The 12,007-nt window shown below is 39.7% G+C and overlaps 1 long non-coding RNA gene across 4 annotated transcripts in view; it reads right to left on the bottom strand.

Moving 5' to 3' along the window:
• The window catches only part of LOC132760940 (uncharacterized), a 105,332-nt gene that overhangs the window by 78,185 nt on the left and 15,140 nt on the right, over positions 1-12,007 (bottom strand). For all 4 annotated transcript variants that reach the window (XR_009629906.2, XR_009629909.2, XR_009629908.2 and 1 more), the window contains exon 2: positions 9,284-9,424. This is a non-coding gene — a long non-coding RNA (uncharacterized lncRNA). The remainder of the gene's footprint in view (positions 1-9,283; positions 9,425-12,007) is intronic.

Here is a 12,007-nt window from a genome sequence, read left to right as displayed (position 1 = left end):
GTTTTGGATTCACACTTTGAATTTTTCACATGATAAAATTATACGAGGGCTCTTCAAAAGGTTTTCACACTTTTTAAACTCTGGACTTGGGTGTTCCATAACCTTCAATTGTCTCAGGGTTTCCAAGGTGTGAGCTGCAGTGTGGGAGCAGGCATTATTGGGCAACAACATAATTCCCTTTACTAATTTCCTCTTCTTTTAGAATGGATTGCAGGTTTCAGTCCTCTTTGAAGCATTCACAATATGTTGCACTTGTGGCAGTTGTTTCATGTTCCTAATCAGTTTCAAGAATAGAGCCTTGAGAGTCCCAGAAGATGATCAACATCAACTTTCCTGCTGATCGTTATGTCTTTAATTTCTTTGCTACATGAGATTATGAATCCTTCCATTGCATACTCAGCCACTTGCTTTTGGGCTCATAATAGTGAATCTACATTTCTTCACCAGTGACTTGCATCGGTTCATAGAAGGAGATGCGGTCTCCAAGATAGTTGGACTCGAAGCATATATCTACCTTATAAATATGTTTGCATAGCAATAGGAATGTCATTCCATCAAAATGCTATTGTGAAATAAGTATCTACAATATATTTTTCATAAGCCTTAGAAAATGCAATTTTAAAGGAAACAAAAAAGCAAATGGAACAATACTGCAACCCAGTATTGCAAAACTGCAATACCACAATCAACACCAGAACTTTCTCAGTGATGTCAATGTAATCATCTAAATCAGTGGTTCTCAACCTGTGGGTCCCCACCCCAACACCCAGAAATCCTAACAGCTGGTAAACTGGCTGGGATTTTTGGGAGCTGTAAGCCAAAGCACCTGGAGACCCACAGGTTGAGAACCACTGATCTAAATAAATACATAGCGAATTTCCATATCAGACAAAAGTTCCAATTATACATTGACATGAATCTACTAAAGTTAGTCTTAGAGAACTGCAAAGAAAAATTATTACACTAGGCCCTCAATTTTCATGTGAGACAAGGGCAGAGGACCATGCAAAAGTAGGAAAACCACAAATAAAAAATACACTTTTTAATCTGAGAATATGTCTTCCTAGGAATCTCCAGGTCCTCCAGCACAACTCTATGATCAACATCTGCTGGAAGCTTGTCACAGAGTCATGTTGAAGGACCTAGAGATTCTTAAAGAGGAAAATATCAATTAATCAAATCTTCAAAGAATCACATTATCATAAGTTATATTCACAAATGAGAAAGACCTACTGAATATAGGAATTTGTAAATGAATGGTCCTATTAGTGCCATTTGTTCTAAAGTCAAGAACAAACTTTTTACTGAGTTTTAAATATTCAACATGATCGTTGAGAAGTGTACTTACATCAAAGAGCTTAATATTTTCACTCAGCTGAAGCAACCTAATAGGAAGATTTGAATTCACAGAGAGTGCAAAGTTGTGTTATGTTGCTATTTACAATATAAATCTTAACACAATTTTACTACCCTATGCAAAGCCCTGTAAATAACCACTTTTAAACCTGCATCTCAGGTAAATACCATTAATTCCCGAGAGACACATATAGACACATTATTTCAGTTTTTATTATGCCTTTATTATTCCGCTGTGTATAACCTGATCCTCAAGTAAACATTAGATTCTTTTCTCCTATAACTGGGCTCAGCAGAAGAAATTTTATGTACAATTAATTCAGATTCTCACAACCTCACAGGCATTCTTACCCCTTAGAGTGCTTATTTCTTAAGTATGTTCTGCAAAAAGAAAGACCAGTCAAAATCAACATTGATTCTGTGTTCAGATGAATGATCATCAAGGTTGGATTACTGTAGGGCACTCTACATGTGGCTGCCCATGAAGACAGCCTGGAAACTGCAGTTGCTGTAAAGGTCAGCAGCCAGATTGTTAACTGGCTGCCGATAAGTTTCTGGTCTCAATTCGAGGTCCAGGTCATTACCTATAAAGCTCTAAACGGTTCGGGGCCTGCCTATCTTTGAGATCGCATCTTCCCCTATGAACCAACATACTTTTTAAGATTTACTGGGGAGGCTCTTCTCTCACTTCCACCTCCATCTCAAGCATGACTGGTGAGGATGAGAGAAAGGGCCTTTTCAGTCATGGCCCCCTGGCTCTGGAACTCTCTCTCCAGGGAGATCAGGTTAGCACCCTTCCTGTCCACCTTCCACAAGGACAATACATAGATTTTCTGCTGTGCTTTCAACTAGGCAGTTCCCTGGACAGCTGGCCCCTGTTAGGACCCAAAAATCTTGTCCTCAAGCACTTTACGATTGTTATATCCAAATCCTTAATGGTAAATTGTTCTTATTCTCATTGCTATTATATGATATTTGCACTTTAATCATTAGTTCTATCCGCTAAAGTTGTGGCACGAGTCCACCCACTCATAATGAGACACTGAAACTGGCTAATGGTAGTTGCTTCATTTATACACTGCAGAATATTGTGTTTTATTTTGTTGTATAGTTTTTGTTATTATTTTTTTGATATGCATTGTAATGTGTTACATTTTAACTGTTCTGTTGGGCTTGGCCCCATGTAAGCCGCCCAGAGTCCCTTTGGGGAGACGGAGGCGGGGTATAAAAATAAAATTGTTGTTGTTATTATTATTATTATTATTATTATTATTATTATTATTCCTTGTTTCTGCAGCCCCACATCCCCATCTCACTGTGCACAGATAATGCACCAGGGCCATTACAGAACATTGGGGGAAGGGGGGGGCTGCTTATATTTCCCACGGTACTACTGAGCTTGGCCTTGCATTCAACCAGAGAACACGATCTCAGACTCACATTCTTTGGTAAAACGGAAGATGGTTGTACAGGATATGTCTGGTATCTGAAAACCTCGTATTTGTTGGCAATGACAGCAAATAGAAGGTCTTTTGCTACTAGACATGAGTCTTGAGCTTGTACTTAAGCTGCAGGTGCACATGGGTAGAAACAGATAAGAAAGATAGACTACTTCAGATTGTTAGACTGTTCCTCATCTACTCAAACAAGGTTGACTGTTTCTGATGCAAACTAGAGTTGACTCTCCACATTTGCAGGTCTGACTTTTGCTGATTTTATTATTTATTATAAAATGTTATCTTTAGGAATGTCTAGATCCTTCAGTGTAACTCCATAGTCAAATTTCTACCAGCAGTTGTCACACTGGAAGATCTAGAGATTCCTAGGCCCCTTCCACACAGCTGAATAAAATCCCACATTATCTGCTTTGAACTGGAATATATGACAGTGTGGACTCAGATAACCCAGTTCAAAGCAGATATTGAGGGATTTTCTGCCTTGATAGTCTGAATTATATGGCTGTGTGGAAGGGCCCCTAGAGAGAATGCCTCTGTACAGGCCCATAGCCAGGATTTTGATTCTGGGTGGGGGCTGAGTTTGATTCGGGGGGGGGGGGGGGGCTGAGTCTGAGTGAGAGAAAATCTACTCTAGCAAACCTTTTGTATGTTATCCCAGTACCCCCATGCATGTGGGATATATTGAGAATGGTGATCAGATCATGATATGAATAAACATAACAATTTAAATAATGTACCAGTAAGGCCTTCTCACGGACCACCCTGAGAATTTCGGGGGGGGGGCTGAAGCCCCTCAAGCTTGTTATTGAGTCAAGCTTGTTATTGAATCAAGCTTGTTATTGAGTCAGATACTTAGAATGGCTCAATACACAGGAGGACTAATTGTGAAGCCAGGTCCCTTCCACACAGTTGAATAAAACCCTACATTACCTGCTTTGAACTGGAATAGATGGTAGTGTAGACTCAGATAACCCAGTTCAAAGCAGGTATTGTGGGATTTTCTGCCTTCAAATTCTGGGTTATATGTCTGTGTGGAAGGGCCCCCAGTAACAACATTCCCATAAAGTGCAGACTTGTCCTTGAAACAGGGGGCTCTTCCACATAGTCATATATTCCAGAATATCAAGGCAGGAAATCCCACAATATCTGCTTTGAACTGGGTTATCTGAGTTCACACTCAGATAATGTGGGATTTTCTGCCTTGATATTCTGGGATATTGGGCTTCGTAGAAGGGCCCAGGGAAGAGGAAATCAGGAGTCCATTTTGCTCTATGATGATTTCCCATACAAGATATTTCAGTTCCATAGGGGAAAGTCATGCCCTATAGGTCATTGAAAATTGTATATACATATGAGTACTACATAAATATCTCTTGGTTTTGAGATTGAAATGTATATATCGCAAAGGCCTGAATTGTCTACTAGGATGACAGCAGGTTTGTTGTTGTTATTTGCATTTTTGACAGGTAGATCTGTCAAGCACACTTCCTGTTTCCATCAGCAATGCCATTCTCTGTCAAAAATAAATAAAATCTGTTATGTGTAGATTTTTTTGCTTGCTTGTTGTTATGTGTGATTTTTGTGCAAATATTTCTCCTGGATGCAGCAATGGACACATTCTCCCATTTACTAAAGCCAATTTAGGTGCATTTTAGAAATATAGAGTTTTTATCTGCATGCATTTTTCCAAATATGTTTATCCTGCTACATGCATCTCTATTTACAAAACCTGTCATAAACCTGGGAACAGATAGACATAATCAGAAATTGTGTCAAGTTCTGGCAGAGATCCCGTTTTGAAACTATATAATGAAAGACAGAAAGGAGACTTTTTATAGTAATCATCAGAAGAGTGCTCCAAGCAGCCTATTTCTTCAGTCACATTTTTTTGGGGCAAGGATTTTAGTTTCCACCATCCCATAGATTCCAAATGTTTTCACTGGAAAAAGAGGTTTCTTGTGATTTTGCAATTTGTTGAAATTGAATTTTCTACTTGTTGATATGTTTTATTTTAACTGACCATTTGTCAAAGTTAATATGTACTGTTTAATTGATATGGGAAAAATAAGAAAGATTATACCTTTAGGACAACATGGTATGCATGCATTCAGCAAGCAAATGTAGACACAGATCAATTCATACCATTCATCCTTGGCTAAATCCACCACCACCACCCACCTCCCACTGCCAAATAGATAGATATAGCTGTAATGAGAATTATAGCTAGAGAAAGAATAAGATTTGGAAAGCAGGAGATTAGTAACTATAATGCAGGGGTCCCCAAACTAAGGCACACAGGCCGGATGTGGCCCTCCAAGGATATTTACCCAGACCCCTGCCCTAAAGTTTAGACTTAGGGTCATCCTAAGTCTGAAACAACTTGAAGGTACACAACAACAATCCTAATTAACTCAACTATCTCATCAGCCAAAAGCAGGCCCACACTTCCCATGGAAATACTGGTACGTTTGTGTTAGTTAAAATTGTTTTTCATTTTAAATATTGTATTGTTCTTTCATGTTTTTTTGCACTTCAGATAAAATATGCACAATGTGCATAAGAATTCGTTCATTTTTTTTTTCAAACTATAGTTTGGCTCCCCAATAGTCTGAGGTACCGTGAACTGGCCCTCTGTTTAAAACATTTGAGGAGCCCTGCTATAATGACTGGTATATTTGATACATGGAAGTTAACAGCAAGAAATATTTGATGCATTGGTTTAAACTGCTGTGCTGCTGAACTTGCTGATTGAAAGGTGGGTGGTTCGAATCCGGGGAGCAGCATGAGCTCCTGCTGTTAGCCTCAGCTTCTGCCAACCTAGCAGTTCGAAAACATGCAAATGTGAGTAGATCAATAGGTACTGCTATGGCAGGGAGGCAACGGTGCTCCATGCAGTCATGCTGGCCACATGACCTATGAGGTGTCTATGGACAATGCCGGCTCTTCAGCTTAGAAATGGAGATGAGCACCAACCCCCAGAGTCAGACACGACTGGACTTAATGTCAAGAGAAATCTTTACCATCTCATTGAATCTTACTTTTCTCCATGAAAATACACTTCTAAATAAAGCTGGGTGAACTAAATAGGGGGAGTTGTGAGGAATACCAAGTTTGTTAATATAATGATGTGTTTGTTGTATCATTTTCTACTGACAAATATATTTTAATTTAGTATCAAGAAGGCTTTGCATATCTCTCATATTCAATGAAAAATATATTTGATTATTGGGTATTTTATTGTTGCTTCACCTGCTTTATTTTTAGGGTTGGAGAAGACAATATCTGTAGACCATGATGACTTGAGCCACACATAAAAAAATCCTATAATAAATTGACCATAGTGACTAAGATATTCTGCTCCAGAAAAGGTTACTGTTTTCATCTCTAGTTTGGGCAAAAAAAATGCTGTTTCTATAGTTTTCCACTTTAAAATTTAGCTTCCAGATTTGAGGAGCTTTACCTCGACAAAGCTTTAAAAATGCCAGAACGAGAGCAATATAAAAGTTGCTTTGTCCATAGGCATTGATGTCACCAGCAGGCTATTTCAAGCACTGAAAAACTTTTATTGTGTTTTATTGTGTTATCATCAACAATTCTGTCCACATTTAGAGATATACTTCACATTATATCATGGAAGACTGGAAATCTGTTTTCAATCAGTGCTGGTATACACGGTCTGAATCTTTTGATAAATTCTAATCTTGATCCCATCAGAAAACCTTAATCCTGGTCTATAGATGGTTTCCTTAAGAGCGAGAAGTGCCTGCCTTATCTCTCTTCCTTTTGCTTTACTTCAGCTCACTCAGGCAGCCAAAAGGCAGCAAATGCACACTCCAGAAGAAGGATGATTGTTTTGACATGGTATTGGATACCAGAAGAAGAAAAATTCAAATAACTCAGAAATATCTTGCTGTAAAAATTCTTCTAATCTTTTGACACAGAATTTAAGCAATGCAAAGTATACATGTTCCTATATTGCCTATAAAAAGATGTAATTCACACATGCAAATGCAACTCAGAAGGGATAGTTTTATAAGCACTTGCATGTTGATATGGGAAGGAGTTCAAAGGAGGGATGGGTGGGGATGACACACAGAGGAAAAGACCACTCTTGGCTTATGGCTTTGCTCACCAGTACCCTTTCATTTCTTTATTTATTTACAGTATTTACATACTGCCTTTCTCACCCCTGGGGGGACTCATGTTACACAACTCTGATGCTATATACTATTTTAATTGCCATAATAACAGCTATTTAGAATTATCTGCCAAAGAGCTCTACCGCCTTAGCAGAGTTCCATATAATGTTGCCATAGCACTCTAATTGTGTAGAATGAAAGGGTCCCTGGTCTTCAGCCCTGTCAATAATCAGTTGACAATAATGCTGGTAATGTCCCCAATATCATTGAGAGCCTTTATAGGTTTATCACCTTGGTTAAACAAATGGTCTGAAATTGAGTAAGGATTTCTAATGTCTACCTGTTTGTTCAACTGTAAGTAAAAAAAAAAAACCCACAAGGAATAGGCATTTGTAGTAAGACGACTCAGAGCAGATCTTAATGGAACATAGGAACTGGGTGCTGCCCTCATGAAAACTAGTTACTGGTCTTAGGATTCTATACATTCAATGGTATTCACATGAATCATTCAGATCTTTAAAACTTGACTAGCTTTTTAATGGTACCAAAAGCAATGCCATCTGAGATAAAGAGTCTGATCACAAACAACACTTCAGGTAAAAGAGGATTGATTTGTGACAAAGCAGGAAAACCCTACTTTCTCCTGGATTAATCAAATATCCAATTAGACCCGGGCCTTCCCAGGTAATCTTGGGGGCCAGTCCCCACACCCACCTTGCTAGAAATGATGCACACCATTTCTACATGCCAGGAGGCCTGCTGGAGAAGCCTCATGGCACCTGGTAAGTTTTATTTTTCTTTTAAGGGCTTTTGGAGAGGAGGGTTTCAGTATCCCCATGCCCTCTTGGAAATAACTGGGAGGGCATGTGGACACCCAACGGGGAAAGCCCTTTTTGGCAGGGGGGTTGTGGGGACAGAAATGTGCACCAATGCAGGTTTTAAAAACCTGCTTTGGCACGCATTTCTGTTATGCCTGGTTGTGCCCAATGATTCTGTGAACGAGAGTCTCCTTAGTCCCTGTTAAGCACTCTAACCATTACACCACACTGGAAGTACTGTAAATGTGCTCTGAGCACTAAATTAAAATATAAATTGAACTCTTCACATAACCTGAGAGAGCAGTCCCAAAGCGGAGAGTAAAGGATTGTTCTCTGCTGCCACAAAACCAAATATAATGGTTATAAATTACAGGAGGATAGACTTCTATTGAACATTAGAAGGAGCTACTTGACAGAAAGAGCAGCTCACCAATGGAACCAATTGCCTAGAAAGATGGGACATCAAAAAGAGGATGGAGAGCTACCTACTTATAGGTAAAGCTCTAGCTGGATTTCATGCCCTGAGCAGTGGGGGGCTCTTAAAACTCTGTGTTTCTCCTTATCTCATTTAAATGTTAGCTTAGTGCTTCTGTTGGTTTTGTGTGGTGTTTTTATGCTCTTGTTTCTGCTATTGATGTTTAAGCTAGTATTTTGTTCTTACTATTGCCCTTTTCCACCATGATACCACTATACCAATGAAGGCTGTGTAATACTTACAGTGAAATAAATAGAAATCTTGAAGCTGGCATAAAATATTATAAATATTGACAACTTTTCATATAGTAATCATTTGGTCTCCATGTGAGGCCTTTGAGTCTGGCAAGCAAGTCTCTTTATTAGCCATTAGGAGTCAAGTGTTTACCAGGAAATATACCTGGAAACAAAGAGTGTAGAAGAAAACATGCTAAAATGTAACACCCTATTATTAATAGGAGTATTTAAATTCCCTAGATTTTAGTATGGAATTTACTAGCTCATTTCTTGTGAAACAAAGTAAAATCACTTTGTCTGATTCTCCAGTGCCACCTATTGGCAAAGTATAAAGCTAGGATGACTATTTTTGTTTTAAGCAATGGACAGAATATAACTTGCAGGGATGGCTTTGCTGATTGTATCAAATCCACTTCATCACATTCTTGTCATCATCCATTCATATTTGCCCATTCATTTTAGGATAGCTATGACTGAAATGTTTTTTTTTTTTCCCATCATGCTTCCAGATTATAGATCATGCAAATTATGTGTCTGTTTTCAATGTACACTATATCTATAGTAGAGTCCTTCTTATCTGACATAAATGGGCCGGCAGGATGTTGGATAAATGAAAATGTCAGATAATACAAAGGCTTCTGGGAGCTGAAGTCCATATTTCTTTCCTGGCAGAGATCAGTGGTGAATGAGTTCTGCTTCCATTTGGTTTTCCAAACATAAGGAGAGAACTCACTCACCACTGATGGAAAAAGGAGCAACAAACAAGGAATTGTAATGAAAAGGTAGATGATAGTACACTTACAGCAGCTGTTCCCAAAGTGACCCATTTAAGGTGGAATCAGGTGTCAAACGGGTGTGTTATTGCTCCAACATTATTTTCCATCTTCATCACTATGATACTTCATCTTGTTGACAGGAAGCTTCCCACCGGAGTGCAAATCATCTGTCAGACAGATAGCAAACTATTTAACCTCAGCAGACTGAAAGCCAAAACTAAGGTTACAACAACATCTGTTATAGAACTCCAATATGCTGATGACAACGTCATCTGTGCGCATTCAGAAGAAGACCTACAAGCCACTCCAAACACCTTCACAGAAATATATGAGAAGCTCGGCCTGTCATTGAACATCGACAAAACCAGTGCTTTTCCAGCAGTGACCAGCCAATCCCTCTCCAATGCCAGAAATACAGCTTAATGGTGTCACATTAGAAAATATTGATCATTTCCGCTATCTTGGCAACCACCTCTCCACAAAAGTCAACATTGACACTGAAATACAACATCGCCTGAGCTCTGCGAGTGCAGCTTTTTTCCAAATGAAGCAGAGAGTGTTTGAGGACCGGGACATCCGTAGGGATACCAAGGTGCTTGTTTATAAAGCTATTGTCCTCCCAACCCTGCTATATGCCTGCGAGACACGGACTGTCTATAGACATCACATGCAACTCCGATTCCATCAGTGCTGCCTCCAGAAATCCTGCAAATTTCTTGGGAAGACAAGCAGACAAATGTCAGCATGCTGGAAGAAGCAAAGACCACCAGAATTGAAGCAATGGTCCTCTGCTATCATCAAAGCTGGACCGGCCACGTTGTCCGGATGCCCAACCACCGTCTCCCAAAGCAGTTGCTCTACTCCAAACTCAAGAATGGAAAATGCAATGTTGGTGGGCAGGAAAAGAGATTTAAAGATGGGCTCAAAGCCAACCTTAAAAACTCTGGCATAGACACTGAGAACTGAGAAGCCCTGGCCCTTGAGTGCTCCAGCTGAAGGTCAGCTGTGACCAGCAGTGCTGTAGAATTTGAAGAGGCACAGATGGAGGGTGAAAGAGAGAAATGTGCCAAGAGGAAGGCATGTCAAACCAACCCTGATCGGGACTGCCTTCCACCTGGAAATCAATGCTCTTACTGCGGAAGAAGATGCAGATCAAGAATAGGGCTCCACAGTCACCTACGGACCCACTGCCAGTACACTGATCCTGGAAGAGACTATCCTACTCAGACAATGAGGGATTGCATAAGTAAGTACACTTACACAAATCCTCAAGACAACTGCCCACCTTCATTCTTTTCTTTTCTCTTCCCATATTTCCTACAAACTCCTGCATAGCCACAGGCGCTCCTTCCAGCTCAGACTGAACCATTACTGTGCGCAGAGGAGGGTGGGGAGGAGAGGCAGAACGACTATACTCTGGCTCCTCCTTCGGAGTCTGTACAGTGATATTAGCCAAAACGGGGAAGAAAGAAGGAAACTAAAAACATGGGAAATGCTGGAGGAAAAGAGGCGGGGGGGGGGGTGGATAAGAGCGTCGGATAACATGGAAAGTCGGATAAGTGAAGGTTGGATAAGCGAGACTCTACTGTATATTAAAAATGTAGAATTCACACAATTGTACATGCCTTTTATGTTTCTTGTTGTCATTACTTCTTTCCCTTTTCTGTTGTTTCCCTTTATCACATTTTATACTGCAAGCTCCTTGAGACAAAGGATGTATCTGAGCTATAGAATGAATGGCTCGATGCTATGGAATCCTGGGAGTTATGGTTTGGTGAGACACCAGCACCCTTTGGCAGGGAAGGCTAAAGAATTTGCCAAACTACAATTCACATGGGAGATAAAGAAGTGTCAAATAGTATTCATTCTACAGTATAGATCAGTGGTTCTCAACCTGGGGTCCCCAGATGTTTTTGGCCTTCAACTCCCAGAAATACTAACAGCTGCTAAACTGGCTGGGATTTCTGGGAATTGTAGGCCAAAAACATCTGGGGACCCCAGGTTGAGAACTGCTGGTATAGATGCATCCAGAGCCATCTTATATTCTGTTAAGGATTTTGTATATTGGCAGAGTTTAAAGCTTGGAAATGACATATCATAAATAATGACTATATCTTTGAAAATAACACATTTGTACTAATACCTCATAATTTTTTGGCAAGGAAGGGCAGTGCCACGTTCCTTTTGAAAATAATACAATATCATAAATATTGACTTGATACTTTTATCTTTACTAACAGTCACACATAACCATATGTTGCTGGTGCATTCCTCTATCCTAAATTTATTCCCAAAATACGTGTGAAGATTAGTTTTTTGTCAGTGAGGGAGGCGATTTAATGGAAAATAAATATTTGAAGTGGTGGGATATCTATTTTCTAGAACAGGGGTCCCCAAACTATGGCCAATGGGCCAGATGCGACCCTCCAAAGTCATCCCCCCGCCCTAATCTTTAGACTTAGGTCACACTAAGTCTGGAATGCCTTGAAGGCAAACAACAACAACCTCATTAACTAACTTGACTATCTCATCAGTCAAAAGTGGACCCACAGTTCCCATTGAAATACTAGTAAGTTTATGTTGGTTAAAACTGTTAAATATTTGTTCTTTCATGACTTTTCTTTAGGCACTACAAATAAGATATGTGCAGTATGCATAGGAATTTGTTCATATTTTTCCTCAAACATGGTCCCCCAACAGTGTGAATCTGCCCTTTGCTTTAAAAGTTTGAGGAGTCCTGCCCTAGAATT

The sequence above is a fragment of the Anolis sagrei genome, chromosome 1 (genome assembly GCF_037176765.1).
Source record: "Anolis sagrei isolate rAnoSag1 chromosome 1, rAnoSag1.mat, whole genome shotgun sequence".
NCBI classification, from domain to species: domain Eukaryota; kingdom Metazoa; phylum Chordata; class Lepidosauria; order Squamata; family Dactyloidae; genus Anolis; species Anolis sagrei.
The sequence above is the reverse complement of the archived record's forward strand: the minus strand, read 5'-3'. Positions and strand labels throughout refer to the sequence as shown.